Raw genomic sequence first — 16,708 nt, 5'->3', positions numbered from 1 at the left:
GACAATGAATCTATGGACCTCTTTGTTCCTCCAACCAAGTCTTGGTTTCCTGCTCTGCGGAAGATTCGTAGCTCCGACTCTCAGATATTTCTTTTATAAAGAAAGCTCTCGCTTGCTCCACCTCTTCACTAAATTTCCTTAATTTGCACTCCTGCCTACATCTTAATGGTGTCAGTTGGATCATCTCCCTCTAGTCTTTCTTTTCTCCCATGCAATGGACCTTGTTTATTGCATGTGCCCTCTCTATCTGAACAGGGCAGATAATGCAGCATGTTTTGCTTCGTCTTTGGCAAAGACATTGGAGCAATTTGGAACGTGTGTGGGCCTGACTCAGTTCAGGTCCTTCGGTTAAGGGGGGTCTGGTATATAATAAGAGCTCTACAACTGAGAGTTGATGACCTCCACTTTGATGACATTCTCCTACATTATCTGTTTTCAGGTCATGTACGTTTGCCGAAATTGGCAATTGCAGTTGAAAACCTCAGACACTGCCAAGAAATTATTTTTAAAATATAACTAATCAAGGGCAAGACCAGAACAAGTGTGTCAGACCTCCCAGGGACTGAGAACATCCATCTAAGAACCCCCAGGTCTGGGTAAATTTGAGTCAATACATTTTGCTAAAGTGGACTCACCAAATTCTCCTCTGTGGCCGGACTTCCTCATGTGTGGCCTGGGATATTTCCCCGGGGTTCTGTAGGGGTTTGTGGAGCATCAAAAATAAAGTAAGAAATAGAATCGTTTGATTTAAGAATGATTCGTTTTCTCTGTCATTATTTAAATCCCTCTACAATCCAACAGCCAGTGGTGGAAAAGGTGTACAGATCCTTTGTTTAAAGCAATGCAGGACTTTTACATAAAATTGGATGTCCGTTACATTCGACTGGCATTTGCAGAATATTTGCGGTAGGCTATGTAGGTACTATATTTACTCTACCTAAATAATGGATTTTTGGAACTGTGAAAATTTCTCTTTATTTGACAGTGTTTGTGTAATTACTCTAACTGCTAGAAGGGGGAGACAAAAGTTCCGCACTGCAGGTTGAAGTAAAAGCAATAGTACAACAGTGTAAAGGTACTCCATTCCAAGTGAAAGCCCTCAACTTAAAATTCTACTTAAGAGGACAGAAGTATAAACAAAATGTACATAAAGTATCAAAAGTAAAAGTCTACATTCTACTGAAAAATGGCCCATGACTGACTATTGTTATATATTACATAATAGATTGTTAATATAGATTAATCAATGTATAATATGTATTTTACTGTTGTAGATGGCCAAGGTGGAGCTGGGTAGTTTAGCCCAGTGGTTCCCAACTTAGGGGTTTGGTTGAATTGAATCTCTATCTGAAAAGTAACCAGTAACTATAGCTATTGTAGGAGTGTAGTGTAAGGTTCTAATACCTGAAAATTGTTCTCAAGTACAGCACTTGTGTAAATGAACTTGGTTAATTTCTACAACTGATATACATTTGGGAAAATCAGTCTCTAACTGTGCAAACCCCCCAGTTGTCAACAGTCGTTGACAAGGATATAAATACAGAGGCAATCTGTTCCCAAAAAAAATTGTAATATTGATAGATTTGTGAAACCATCAAATTTCTTTCACCGTGTCTGTTTTTACCCTTGGTCTCACTTAGACATTTTTAAAAGAAGAGTCTAGCAAAAGACAAACATAATTGCCACTGATACCTGCCACCTCTTAAACAAAGAGTTAGAGCTGCTTCCTTTGGGGCATAGATATAGACTCTTCATATAGACTACAATTAAACTATTTCGTTTGCAGTCCAGCAGCTAATTTGCAACCTTTGTAGTCACCAAAAAGACAATCCCTCTCATATCTCCTAGTGTAACTTCTTTGCTGGTTTTAACTGTTTTAATTTTTTTTTTTTACTGATTTATTGTTTTTTACTGTTTATATTGTCATTGTTACTCTTTTCTAAATTATATTTCTATTCAATCTGTGTTATTTCCTTATTCAAAAATCGGTTTTACTGACAATTGAGTCTGATCATGCTCCAAGCCAGATTTCCCATGTAATAAAAATAATACTGAAATGACCTGTTTTCTTTCATGTTTTGGGAAAATGAGGTTTAAGGATTGAATTATATACAAAAATGACCCGATCATAGGGAGACATTTTGCAGTGAACAAATAGCCTATGTCATATTTTAGAAGGTGATCATGTGTTTTGTTTTAAAAATCTTAATTAGTAAAGTAAGAATGAACTAAAACTCTTAAATACATGTAATGAGTAAAAGTACAATATTCATCCATCTCAAATGTAGTGGAGTAGAAGTGTAAAATAACATAAAATAGAGGTACAAAGTGTACCTCAAAATTTTACTTAAGCACTGTACTTTAGTAAAAGCACTGTATTACAGATTTCTTTTTTACATTCCACAACTGCAACAGTATTCATTTAAGAATCCACAGGTCTCTGGGTAAATCTGGGATGATAAGGTTCAACATGTCATCCACGCTAAACGACCATATAGGTGGCTTCTCCCTACCTTGAGATAGGACCCACGGGAGTGTACAGCGGGAGGCGTACCAGACTTTTCTTGTCATGGCAACAACAAGAAGCACGTGGATAAGCTTCGGAACAATCGCAGTTTGGTTAGGTTAAGGAAAGGACTTCTTTAAGGTTACAGAACTGCCTCCTTTTCTCCTGTTGTAATAACTATGGCCGCTAGAGGTAGCTTAACAGTAAAACGTAACTATGGACCATAATAAAGCCATGTACACACTTATGAATTTTCAAAGTCATCAGACTGCTGTACTGTTCACACTACACAGCTTGTTGTCTCGTAATCAGGAATGTTGAAATCATTGTGTTTTGAACACTACACGACTGATCAGCGACAAGGGGTCACAAATTACAAGATCTTTTACCAGGAGGAAACCCTAACAAGTCTGTCTGGTCTCCAAACTTCATATTGTCACAAAAAACACACTCCAGAAATGACATGGGAAATGATGCGATACCATGAGCGATACATGATTTTCTTTCCTCCAAAGTGGGTGTCCGAAGGAAACAAGTAATCCAAGTTGTTTGTGCACTGATTTAGAGCAAAAAAACAAGGAAGAAAAGAAAAGAATATGGGTGAGAGAATGTATTTTACTGTAGCTATGTTTGTTGATGTTGTACAACTCCACCCCTGGGTTTTCTCTCACACTGTGTCTTGCTCACTCATAGCCAGTCATAACCGGGTCACAACAGTTCTCATACTACTGTATTTGGAGTCACCAACAGGTCCAGATATTTAGCTTGCTGGAAATCTTTCGAACATCTGCTTCTTATAACAGTTCACAAATAGGTATCGAGCTCTGATTTTGCCAGCGCAGAGCAAATGCCGATTTGCCTCTGATCTGGGGCTTTTCTTGGTCATCTCCGAAACCTTCAGCAAGTGGAAAATCGGGCTAAAATTGTGTAGCATAACCTGCTTGCACAGATGACCTATGGGGTTGAGAGAACTGCTCCTAGGATTGCTAGAAAGGCAAATCAAAACCCCCGTTTGACTGCAAAAGACCTTCAGGAAGATTAAGCAGACTCTATAGTGATCGTGCAGTGTTCCACTGTGCAGCGACACCTGTGGAAAAATCCTCACCAAAAAATTCAGCATCAGAAGTTTTCAAAAGAAATAAACCTGATGCATTTTAGAAACAAGTTTTGTGGACTGATTAAGTTAAAATAGAACTCATTGGCCACAATGAGCAAAGGTATGTTTGGAGAAAAAAAGGTGCAGAATTTCTTGAGAAGAAAACCTCTCCAACTGTTAAGCACCGGGGTGGATCGATCACGCTTTGGGCTTGTGTTGCAGCCAGTGGTACAGGGAACATCTCAGTGGTGGAGGGAAGAATGGATTCAATTAAATACCAGCAAATTCTGGAAGCAAACATCACACTGTCTGTAAAAAAGCTGAAGAGGAAAAGAGGATGGCTTCCACAGCAGGATAGGGATCCTAAACACACCTCAAAATCCACAATAAACTACCTCAAGAGGCGCAAGCTGAAGGTTTTGACATGGCCCTCACAGTCCCCCGATCTAAACACCATTTAAAATCTGTGGATAGACCTCAAAAGAGCAGTACATGCAAGATGGCCCAAGAATATCACAGAACTTGAAACATTTTGCAAGGAAGAATAGGCGAAAATCATCCAAACAAGAATTCAAGGACTCTTAGCTGGCTAAAAAAAAAAGTTTACACGCAGTGGTACTTGCCAAAGGAGATGTTACAAGATACTGACCATATAGGGTTCCCGAACATTTGTTCTGGGCTGTTTCCTTTTTTGTTATTTTGAAACTGTAAAAGATGGAAATGAAAAAGTAATCTTGCTCAAAATATATTTAAGAAATGTGTCATCTCTACTTTTATGCCTTTTATAAATCAGGTCATCTTTTACTCGCTTAACTATTCACAGTAACAGAAATTTTATCCAGGTCAAATTTTGTACCTGCACTTCTTCATGCCACTTCAAATGAGACCCTAAAAACGTTATTTCCTGATTAGTTCCTGTCTAACAAAAATTGTGTCTCGAAACAAGAAAGAACAAGGTGCATCGCTGCAATAGAATTATGAAAAACAAAGCTTGAAAACTGATTTAAGTTGTAATATTTTCACTGCAGTAGTGGGGGTTTTTTCCACATATTTTGAGAAAATTATGTTTTAGGACTCAACTATAGACAAAAATAACATGATAAGAAGGAATTGTTTTGCAATAAACAAATGCATCATATTTTAGACATATGTTTTGTATAAAAAAATCTTAATTACTAAAGTAACAAGTAACTACAGACAACAAGTAACTGAATAAATGTAGGACAGTGAAAAGTACTATATTTCCCTCAGAAAACTAGTGGAGTAAGGAGAAGGTAACATGAAATGGAAATACTCAGTCAAAGTGCAAGCACCACAAATTGTGCAGTACTTAAAGCAGCAGTAAATGTTCTGAGTTACATTCCACCATTGCAAACAGCATGAAAAATCTTGTCTGGGTCAAAGTAATATAAACCGGAGATTCATGGCTCTAATGTGTGTCTGTTTGTGACATAAAAAAACTGTATCTCACTGTAAAGCATTGTATTGAATTCAATTCCATTTTATTTATATAGGTGCCAAATCATAACAGAGATTATCTCAGGGATCTTTTCATGTAGAGCAGGTCTAGACCAGGACTCTTTATAGTTGCATTTACAGAGAGCCAGCATTCCCCCGTGAGCAAGCACTTGGCGACAGCGGCAAGGAAAGGCTCCCTTTTAACAGGTAGAAACCTTGAACAGAACCCGGCTCATGGTGGGCGGCCGTCTGCCCCGACCGCCTGGGTTGAGAGAGAGAACGGGGGGGGGGGCATAGCCCAGTAGATGTATAACATAAAGATGTGTAACAATAATGAGACTAATAATAAAATCAATTATTAAAATAATAAGGTGGATAATAGTACTAATAAAACTAAATATAATAATATTTGATAATGACAATAATTGAAGCAGTGGGTGTTGAGCAGGATCATGGGGGCAGTAGGTAGTTTACAGTCACAGATCCAGACTCTGAAGCACCAGGGGCAGAAATACCTCTAGAAAGTGACACGAAGAAAGATGAGAGAGACGAGAAAACACAAAACTATGGGAGAGAGAAGAATTCAAGTTAGTAACAAGCACTGATGCCATATGAATGTATACAGATGGAGAGGAAGAGGAGGAGAGAACATTAGTTACTAGGATTTTTTATTGCTTTTGCTTTATCCCTGCATTTTCAGCAGAGCCACATGGTAATGCTAAATACTTTTACTATATTTTATCATGACATATCCATGCCTCAATTGGTGTTAACCAAATATATGATTATCTATTCACAGTGGAGTAGAAGGTGAATAACTGGGTCAAATGTATGAAATCCTGCAATTTGGTCAGATCATCCAGCGCTGTCATCTTGTGGAAGAAAGAAGACACTGCAATAATTGTGCATGTGGGAACATAGAGTCAGTATTACAGGTTACCTCTGTGTGAGTGTGTGAGAGAGAGAGAGAGAACCTGTAATGGTAATACCTTCTGGAAGAGTGCCATCCACGTTGATTTAACCTTTCTCACAAGATCTGACTGTGATTTTTTTAAGTCTTTCGTATTGTGATATTTATATTCTACCCTATTTTTGATCATTCCGAACATGCGTGTGCAATTGTTTTGTTCATGTATGTGTAGGTTCAGCTGGCTTGCAGCAGAAATTCAAAACTCATCGCTCAGTACAGCAGCATATTTTGGTGGGGGTTTGTATGTGTGTCACAGAGCCACCCTGTCCTCTCTTTCACCCCGAAAAAAACAGAAATACACCCTCTTCATCCTGCTCTTCCTCTCTCTCTACCCCCCTCTATCTCCCTCCGCCTCCACCAGGCTTTGATCCGCCCCTGCAGCCATGCTGGAAAGATGACAGAGCGAGGAAAGAGGGAGTGGAGAGGGAGGAAAAGAGGGGAGAAAGAGATGACAGCCCCTCAACAAGTCTGGAGCATCAGGGAAGAGAGAGAGGGAGAAAAGTGGAGAGTGGTATTCTGATGATGTGCTTCTCACCATGGGAGGAGGAGGAGACATATGCAGCATCAAGAGGCATCTGAGCTGGGTTAAGCATGCACAGGCTCACAGCTCCCTTTTTTACACACACACACACACACACACACACACACACACACACACACACACACACACAGAGCTAACCACCTCTGTTTACCCTCAGTCATGATTGCCAGTGGTCTCTGTTTCCATCTGCCCTGGTTGACACAGATGTTGACTTGTAATGCATCTAGTAATAATCAGTCATAGAAAAGTAGATGCTCAGACGTTGGCAGCAACTGTAGCCTTACATACACTGATAGACCACAGATAGATATCCACTCAATAGCTTAAAGGCTGGCAATATTAAGTATTTATTTATATTTACTTATTTACTCCAACACAACAATGAAGTGATACTGCTAACAAGTCTTGTCTGTGATATATCTTCCTCTTTTGTGCCACAAAGCACCACTGTTGGCCATAAGTTATTAAAAACACATCAGTAAGCCACAATGTTGCACTGGATGACATGTTCCTTCATTACTATTAACACACCCACTGTAGTTTATTTGGGCTCAATCCCACATACAGAATCTTGCTGCTGCAATTACTCACTTGAGTACCAAATGTGGATTAATCCACAAATGGAAATGTCCCAAACCATTGCACTATTTCCTCCTGTGTGAGGAACAGTGCTCAGCTGTTGAAGGAAATGAATTAGCATTTTTAGAAGATTAATCTATATATTTGCAATCCATTCGGCCATGATCTGCCCCACTTTGTGACTTTCTGCCCAGACTGTTATTTCCTGTTTTATTTTGAAATGACTAACCTTGTTTACATTGCTGTACACATTAGACAATTCACTCGTCTAAAAGCTATTAATTGTTGTAGACATCAGGAAAACATTTCTTGCTTTACCTGGAACAATTGGGGGGACAAATGGAAATATAATGTATGATATTATGTGGAACCTATCAGTCAAGTTGTTGGTGGGGGTCTTCATGAAGTTGAACAATAACATATAAGCATTGGCAATAGTAATTGTGAAAAGTGTAAAAATTTGGTATGTTCAAACATACTTTAAGGTTTGTAATACAGGGCTGGCTCTAGTACTTTATTAGTGGTGAAGGCTCACCTCATGGGTTCTGGTGTTTGTGTACTCCTTTGTCTTGTTTGTGTGATGTTGGTTCACGTGTGTGTGTGTGTGTCTGTCTGTCTTCTGGGCGTGGCACCTGGTTTCCTCCTGCCACCCAATCACCTGCACACCTGAGACCAATCCCCCAATCACTGCCTGCAGTATAAACAACCCGGATCATTTCTCCATTCTTCGCCAGATCATTCAGTCGGCCTAGTGGTACTAACACGTGACCAACTCTAGAGTCCAAGTTTGTATTTCTCCTAGGGTTCGATAGGCTCACGCTTAACTCGCTGCTTACCTGTGCTCCAGGTCCATCCACTGCTGCAGCTCCTGTGTCACCCAGTTCCTCATTTGTCAATTAATGTAGAGTTTAGGGTAAACTCAGACTGATATCAGGAAGTTAATTTCTAAAACATGCGCGGTTAGAGCCTGGATCTGCAAGTCACTTTGAAAATATTACATAATGATTTCACTTTTATTTTTGTCAAAATGGGATAGTTTGTCAATGGACTGAGTGTACCTGTTGTTTGACTGGTGGTTGTTGCTAATGGTGAGGACAGGACCCCGAGTCGCAGAGCTTTGGGGGTCACAAACAGTCTTGTATTACTCTATTTTACATTCAAAAACTTTTAATAAGAGTAGAGCAGCATTTCCTGCAAATTTGTGAGAATGTGTGATCCTACTTTTTCCTGCAGTGACCGGTTTTGGAGTCCGAGGGGTCGAGGTTAGATCAAGAATCCACATGTCTAAAGATGCCCTACTGGCTTTAACAACAACGACAATTCTGCATGACCAAGCAATGTGAAAAACCTGATTACCTACAACAAAGTACTTATATAAAAACAGGAAAAAAAAATTAAGACAGGATATCATCTGAGAAATAGATATGAGAAACTTGTTGTGGTCCCCCCCCCCTGCTATTGAGATTTTCAGGAGTCATCTTAGAACCCACTTTTACTCCTTACCTTTTAACCGTGCCTAACTTAACGAGCTCAGATACTTTCCCTGAAGTCTCTTTAGGTCTGTTTTGTCAAGTGTGTTTTGTGTGACCATGTGCTTATCCCATTAATGTATTTATCATCACTCTGATCTTCTCTTCTGTTGTGTTTCTTTCCTTCTTTTATTTTTGTTTTCCTTTTGGTGTTCTGTAAAGCACTTTGGGTCAACTGTGTTGTGTGTAAAGGGCTATCTAAATAGAATTTAGACGAGAAAGTTGAGAGTTGTGTGTGTTCTTGTTCTTATAATCTCCCAGTGAGTAACTTGAGTCCTCATCAGTTGAAACATCTATGAAAATATACACTGGAAGAAGAGTAGAGATGCCTATTCAAATTGTACATATGACATTGAGAAGCACCTTACATAAAACCAACAGCATGTGCAAGTGAAAGTAGTTCAAATGATACAGCACAAGACAAACTCACTTGGAACTAAATCTTCAATAACTTCACTTTCTCACTCTTCTCAGGCATGGTTTAGAGCCATTACCAGTGAAAATAAAACAATGGTAATAAGCATTTTCCAAAGACACTAACATCAATTTGCACCCATAAATTTGTATTAATATAATTACCAGTAATTATCGTCTTTCCATATCGTGGAGAAGGGGAAGACTGCAAACCCCTTTGCATACAGAAGGCACACCTCTTTTCTGGTCAAGTCTTTGTGCTGCAACAGACATCTTTTGGCTTTTTCCATGGAGCTCTTGACATAAACTGTATCAAGGATTATGGACTTGCAGGGACTCTCAAATAGGACTTCTGTTTCATCCTGATTAATGACATCGAGAACAAGAGTTAGTTGGATCTTTTTTCCCCCAACACAAAATGTATAGTTGTCACCCTTCAGGAGAAAGCAGCAGTCACGTCTGTTTTGGGTGCCCTGTGGGCCTCTGCGAATCTTTTTGTAACCCAAGAAATTGCGTTTTCACTGTTCCTTACCATTTTTTTAATAACTGGAAGTGATCCTCAAATGGAAAGGACACCTCATTCAGTGAACACTTGAAGTATGCATCTTCATACAAATGCTGCATCTTGTGGACATTGTAAACTGTGAACATCGGTCCATACAAGTCTTGGCTGTTGTCCACAAAGTGCTACAGGAGGCTGGCAGGGTAACCAAGATATGCCTCTCTCTTCTGAGCATTAAACTCTAGAAGGATTGACATGCCCATAATCAATGACAATAAGTGTTCATAGTTGTCCAACAAGATGTCCTACTAGCTCTGTGTACAACAGCATCTGGCGGAGTCCTTTGCCTTCCAGCAATCCACTTCAAGCAAAGAATGGGGTTGCCTTGCAAACTCAATTGGCATGGCACCTTGCAGCATTATCATACGATTTGAGATTTCCTGCCTCTGTAGTGGTGCTAGCCTGCAATTATCAGGTCTGTGCAGCAGATAGAGCTGCAATCTTTTCACCACCAAGACAAATGAGGTGCATTTGGTCCAAGGTTAATTGCTTAATGCACAGGACTCCAGTATTGCTGAGGGGTGATTGTTTTTTCTGATGGCATGCATAGCAGACCTGATTCCACATCTGACCTGGACTCAAAAGTGTCTTTTGAGGGGCAGATGACCCTTCTCTGGACACTAATCATAGGTGCTGCACACCACTCGCATCCTTGAAATCCATTATATCCAATAGTGCACTTTACTAAAGCTCTTCCAGGTAACGCAGAAAAATGCCTTAATTTTAACCTTGTTCTCTGTGCCTTGATGAAGAACACCATTTCGCTGGAGAACCTAGATTTCCTCAAGCAAGTTCAGCCCATAGTCCTCGACTGGCTTCTGCTGTCTCTGTCACACAAATAGTGCAACCAGGATATAGGCCAAAATTGCAATTTCAATGATTTGAAAAGAGGAACACCATCAACATTTACAACTAATTAAACATCTCCTCTGATATTTGGGCACTGTAATATGTCACAAGATGCCTGTCTCTGGGCCGTAATATAATTCTTCTTTCTTCTTTACACAAGACGCTGCACGTGGGTTGGAAAGTAGTGTCTGGGCATCTTTGGTGAGGTGGTGAGAACACTGGGGCCCTGTTCATACCTTGCATATTCTTGGGTGATCCAATCACAAGAGGACAGCTCTAAATACAGGTTTGAATGCACCCAAGATGTACTGAGGACACATTGAAATCCAGTTGCTCAGACTACATTTGGAGGTGGTCTGGGTCATATATGGCCAAATCCCTTCAGCAGCTAATGTGTCCTGAAGGACCACCTATTCAACTGACTTCTTCTATGCAAGTGGATGGACTTCCTCATTCAACATACAAGACGTACCAATCATGTAAGCTGGCTTAGTCCATGACCTCTGAAAACTTTAAAAAGCCCATAGAGTTATCTTATAAAACATCTTGGGCAATTTGGTTTGCCTGGAACAAGCAAAGGGAACAAATCAAATTAGTGTTTTATGTAATAAACCTTTTCAAACCTGTAGATAAAACAAGTATTAAAAAGAAATACTCCCTTTACTCAGTAATAATGTATGTCCATCAAGGGTTTGATACATATCTTTGAGCATAACCGCAATTTCTGTAATTGCAGTATGAAATACACATGTCACAGTGTAGCCAGGAACTCAAGGGAAAGGACCCATACACAAACACATATGAAGGCAGTTAGAAGCAGTGAATATGCTTTAATAATAAGTGAAATATGCTTACAATCAGTTGGGTGAACAAGATGGCAGACAGGAATCAAGTAACACAATAAACAGGAAAAATAAACACAAGGAAAACTACGGAACTAAGCCAGAAACAAAACAGTTAATTCAACACAGGTAGTAACTCCAATAGGAAACCAAACAGAACAAAAAGAACACGAAGGACAATACTAAGACAAACTAACAAGGAGTGAAGGGAACATAGAGACTTAAATACAAGAAGGGGTCAGGGGTAATTTGGAACAGGTTGAAACACATCAGGGCGGAGCAGACAATCACAGAAGTGGAAAAAATCAAGGACAGGAAGTAAAACAAGCAACTGTAACAAAGCAGTAATTTCAGCCAAAACGGGAAATAAAGAGAGTCCAAAGAGTCACACAGAGGGCAGATCGTGACACTACATTGTATGTATGTTACTGTCTGCCTAAAAACAATGTTTTGGCCCTATTGTTTGAACATCATACTTTGTTGTATTCACTCCCACCCCCATCCAATCTGTATGTAGCCCTCCTTGCTATCTGTAGTTTATTTTAGATGTGAAATGGCCTAAAAATTCAATTTTATAGGCTACAGCAACCTACAGCCTATAATATTCTGTATTTTATATGAAACATTAAATGCGTTAAAATTACGTCTTGTGTAGACCACATTTTGCCTGTCAGTGCAATATGACTTTGGAGTAATACCGTCACCCTATTCAATATAATCTGTCTTTCAGCCTGCGACTGAACAAATAATCAAAATGATTAAACAAACTTGTGTTTTGTGACATGTTGACGTTGTTACCATATTTAGCTGGTTGAAAAGAGGGCAAAAAAGAGGTCTTAGATGTTCAGACCGAATATCCCCCAGTTTTCAACTATATATCAACGGTGAAATCCAGGTTTGTGCTCACTGGGTAGGGGAAAACCTTAGCTTTAGTTTTAGCTAAGGCTTGCCACAGCTATTTCACAAGCTAGCTTTCACTTGACATAGCCCTCTGACTTTAGCTGTTTGGATGACTGTCTTTTTATGTAGAAAGTGCAGTAAGTGCGGTTACAAATCTACAGCACACAGATTACTGAGCCAGAGTGCAGTAACTACACAGCCAGTGCATACTGCCTTTTGCTTTTTAGGTTCGTTTTACTGTTTTCACAGAAATTACACATTTCTATGACATACTATTTTAAATATGGGAAGACAGGTGTCAGGGAGTCAAATACGTTATAATTCAATTTTGACCATATTTGTACTCCCTATGTATTTCCTTTGTAGGACAGCATTGACCCCAACTTATAATTGTCCGCAAACCATTGCTCATTTTGTGGAGCAGTTTAAACTAATGTAATGGTCAAATAAAACTGGTTGGTGAAAGACATCTAATGAGCTACGATAGCTTCATTCATTGTGGACTCTCCATTCCCTCAAAGGTCAGCACAGTCAAAATTATTTTTCTGTTGGTCAGCAGTGCATGTCATTGTTCATCACAGTCAAACTTGACAGAAAAGCTTTGCCTGTTTACTTTGCCACCGCAAGCAAATCCACTGAATGTGGCACTTCAATTGTAAATAATTAATTTCACCACGAAATTGAGCCGTTTTACATGCTGATATGATTGAGCCTTAACATATTATTAGTTTCGTTCTTTTCATGGGTTTTCTTAACTTTACGAAAAATATAGAATACCCCACCAGTTTATTCCTCTAACTGCCAGGTTGATGGATTATTATAATATTAACTTTATTAAATAGATACATTTTTTTAGATTTGTCCATACATGTGTGCTTGTAATGTCTTCAAAATCTGGCTGAATTGATCATTCACGTTACACCATAAGGAGCATACATAACATTTAAAAAATGATTAATGACTTTTTTTGCTCCGCTGAAAAACAAATGTAGCTTTTTACATATTGGTCTGTCTGTAGAGACTAAGCCAATAGAGAGTGTGGATAAAGGATAATGCAACATGCTTGAGCCCTTATAACAGATAACAACAGTTGGAAACAAAAATAAAGTTTCTGGTGGATCTCTGCTGGTGTGGGAAGCATTCTCTAAAACACAGACAACATGATGAAAGGCTATGGGAAAATTCTGAATCATCTTATTAACATTCAGCCAATGAGTTTCTTGTAGAGGAGGGAATCTAGTAACAGCCCCAGGTTTGCCCCCATCCAAAATGCTGTCAATGTGACTTGAATACAACAATGTTGCCGCAGTATTGCAAATTACGTTTCCTCAATAATAACCAGACATACAGATAACGCTAATAAGACTCAACAACTCATATACATAGAGGTTCCCACGAGACAACTCTAATCATCTTACTTTCCGTTACATCTTATTAACATACATCTCATACAACGACCCGTCTCCATATAATTTACATTTAGCCTGCTAAAATCATCCGAGTTACATACATCTGAAATTGGATATGGATTTACCTCATAAAATACTAATTGCTACACATCACTTCTTCTCACAATATTTACATCTTTCAAAATGGACAATCAGCAACGTGCTTGTTTGTACCTCATTGACAGATGTTCTGACACACTAGCTGATTACTGTATTTGGTCAAACTTTCTAAAGGAGTGTGCAGTGCAGTTGCAGTGTTTTAGTAATGCACCTCCATATAGTCTGGGGGCATGTGAGAAACAAATAAAAAAAAGACAGAGTTCAAAGTTGAAGTGGCTGAAAGACCCTGACTTTTGGTTCCTTATATGGACAATGCTCGAAAAATTCTGGATCCTACACCTCCTATAATGCAGCTTGATAGCATCTTTCATTGGACCCTCTAGTAAACACTGACATCTATCAAAGTTTCGTCTTCAGTCATTCTGTTAGAAAATTGTCACTAAGCCCAAGCTGAGACTACCCCAATGACATCACCAGATTTGACAAAGCTCCTCCTGGGCGTCCTAGTGGTTATGGCACATACCATAATGTCCACGGATTGATTTCAGCTACGGACATTTGCTGCATCTAGTCCTCCTCTCTCTCTCCAGATTTACTTTCTGTACCACCAATGTCAATAAAAATGTCAAAACAATTATGTAAGAACAATCCATAAGACATTATTCAACTGTTTTCACAGATAGCAAAATTATTCCGGCGAATACTTGGGCCACAAATATATATTTCTTCTGGCTCAATATGTGCCCGATTCCTCACCCCATATCTGGCCCACATACAGAATGACTGTCAGATGCTACTTCCAGATCTGGACCAATTCTGGCGCACACAGAGAAAATCTCCCTGGCTGTTAGCCAACACTGGAGGATAACAGCCAGAATAAGCCAAAATGTGGCAATATATGGACAGACTTGGGCCGAGGACCCAAGTGTATGTTGGGCCAGAAGCTTTCACCAGAAAAAAAACATCTATCTGGTATGTATCACTGACCATGACAACTAAACTGATGACTTGTTTATATTTCTATCAGTACCTTTGCCCTTACAGTCTAAACAGAAAGGGCAAATGAATGCCAGTGGAAGGATAATCTATGTTAGAAATCAGAACTGACTTTTATTGGACCAAACCTTTCACAAATACAAGGAAACATTTTACTTTGGGGTCCTTTATTTCCCAGCAGTGCAAATCAAGTTGATATCACAATTTCCCATAACATCACATCCACAACACTCATACGTCCAAGTGGTGTTGTGTGATATACATGTTTTTTTACCATACCATATAAAGGCTTAAAGCAGCATTCATCAGATTTTTATTGTTGTTGTTGTCATTGTTCTTCTTCTTGTTGTACAGTGGGTTTATCAGAGCCTTTTCACTGAAAAAAGGTGCCCTCTGCCCTGCTGAGTAGTGAGACTGAACCAAGAGTTCAGGCTGTAAAACCAAAATGAGCTAAAAGAGGTTAAAATGCTCTATAGAGCTATGGGAAATTGCAGAGTCAGGTGATAATTCTCCATAAGTTCATCATTACGAGCTACCACTTTCACATTACAAATAGTCATTTGACCCATTGTTAATGTAAAAATCTTGATTAGTGCAGCTTTAAACAGGAAAGCAGATGAGCACATTCACAGTGGGAAGCTGTTAAATTTATAAGTCCCACATTTATTAAATCTATCCTTTTAGATCCTGACTGATTCAGTTCATAAAGAATTCCATACTTCAAGCCATGCTAACTAACCAGTGGCATTAACCCAAAAGTGTGCACCTCAAACAAATTATGTAGAGTATATGCATGCATTTTCCCCTCAGACTCACTGAAACACAGCCTGATAAAAATCCTTGATTGGTACTGTAAAAAGTGGTTGATTCTTTTAACACATCAGCACACTCTGTAGACAACTTGAACCTCAATACAGTTTGAATCCAGTGTTGAGATTGTGACTAATTCTCCTGTGGGTGTGATTTAAGTTCATCTGAAGAGTTGTAAGGATTTATAGAGTTTCTACAGATCATGTCTGGCCTTGAGTTTGAAAAAACTCCCATGCCCCTCCTCCTTCTCCTCCTCCTCTTTCTACTTCATTCCCTGCCAACTGGCATAAAAGGTACCAGATTAACACACTGGCACACATACATTGAAAATGTTGGTGCACACAAAAAATCTGCTTGTGTGCGCACGAGTGTGTGTGTGTGTGTGTGTGTGTGTGTGTGTGTGTGTGTGTGTGTGTGTGTGTGTGTGTGTGTGTGTGTGTGTGTCCCGATAATTGCTTGGATTTATGGATGACAGCACCAGTTTACTTTGTCATTTGGATTTTCAGGGACAAGGGTTCATTTACCGGTGAATGTGGCAGACAAAGAGCCTGGAAAGACACACACAAAAACACACACACACAAGATGACTTGGATGCGTAGGAGTTCCATGGCTTACTGTTTCCATGTCGCAGTGATACCTTGTGAATTGGATGTGTGGGATGGAGGAGACAGATGCTGGAGCTCGCAGTGTCACACAAACACACACAAGTCACACGCACACACACACACACACACGTATGCATGATTCCCAAAATCTGACAATCGCTTCAATGAAGCTGATGTGCTCAGCGTCACCGACTGTCCCACAGATGAACTCCTGTTACTGAGATTCACAAGAAACCGAGGGGGGTCTGATCAAATACTCTAATTCCCTACTGTTACCCCCCTGGCCTAAACATACACACACACACTCACACACACACACACAAACACACACACGCACAGACACAAAAACAGAGTATGGGATGACGGGTGAATAATGATGTCGGACCTATTTACATTTCAAGTCGTACGACTGTCAGCACATCTCTGTTTGGGGAGAGAGTAGGGAATTGTCAAGAACACGCAGTTCTCGCTTTGCTCTTAGTTTTATACCAACCTTTAAACCCACAACATAATGTTAGGATACGCTCGTATGAAGAGCTGAT

The 16,708-nt window shown here is 39.5% G+C and overlaps 1 long non-coding RNA gene across 1 annotated transcript; it reads left to right on the top strand.

The window, feature by feature from the left end:
• The first annotated feature begins 7,902 nt into the window (after positions 1-7,902).
• Positions 7,903-8,900, top strand: LOC120783264. The gene is made up of 2 exons (XR_005706318.1): positions 7,903-8,238; positions 8,384-8,900. It is a non-coding gene; the product is annotated as an uncharacterized LOC120783264 (long non-coding RNA).
• The last annotated feature ends 7,808 nt before the right edge of the window (positions 8,901-16,708 follow it).

Source organism: Xiphias gladius, chromosome 21 (assembly GCF_016859285.1).
Source record: "Xiphias gladius isolate SHS-SW01 ecotype Sanya breed wild chromosome 21, ASM1685928v1, whole genome shotgun sequence".
NCBI lineage: Eukaryota > Metazoa > Chordata > Actinopteri > Istiophoriformes > Xiphiidae > Xiphias > Xiphias gladius.
This window is presented reverse-complemented; position numbering and strand designations above follow the sequence as displayed.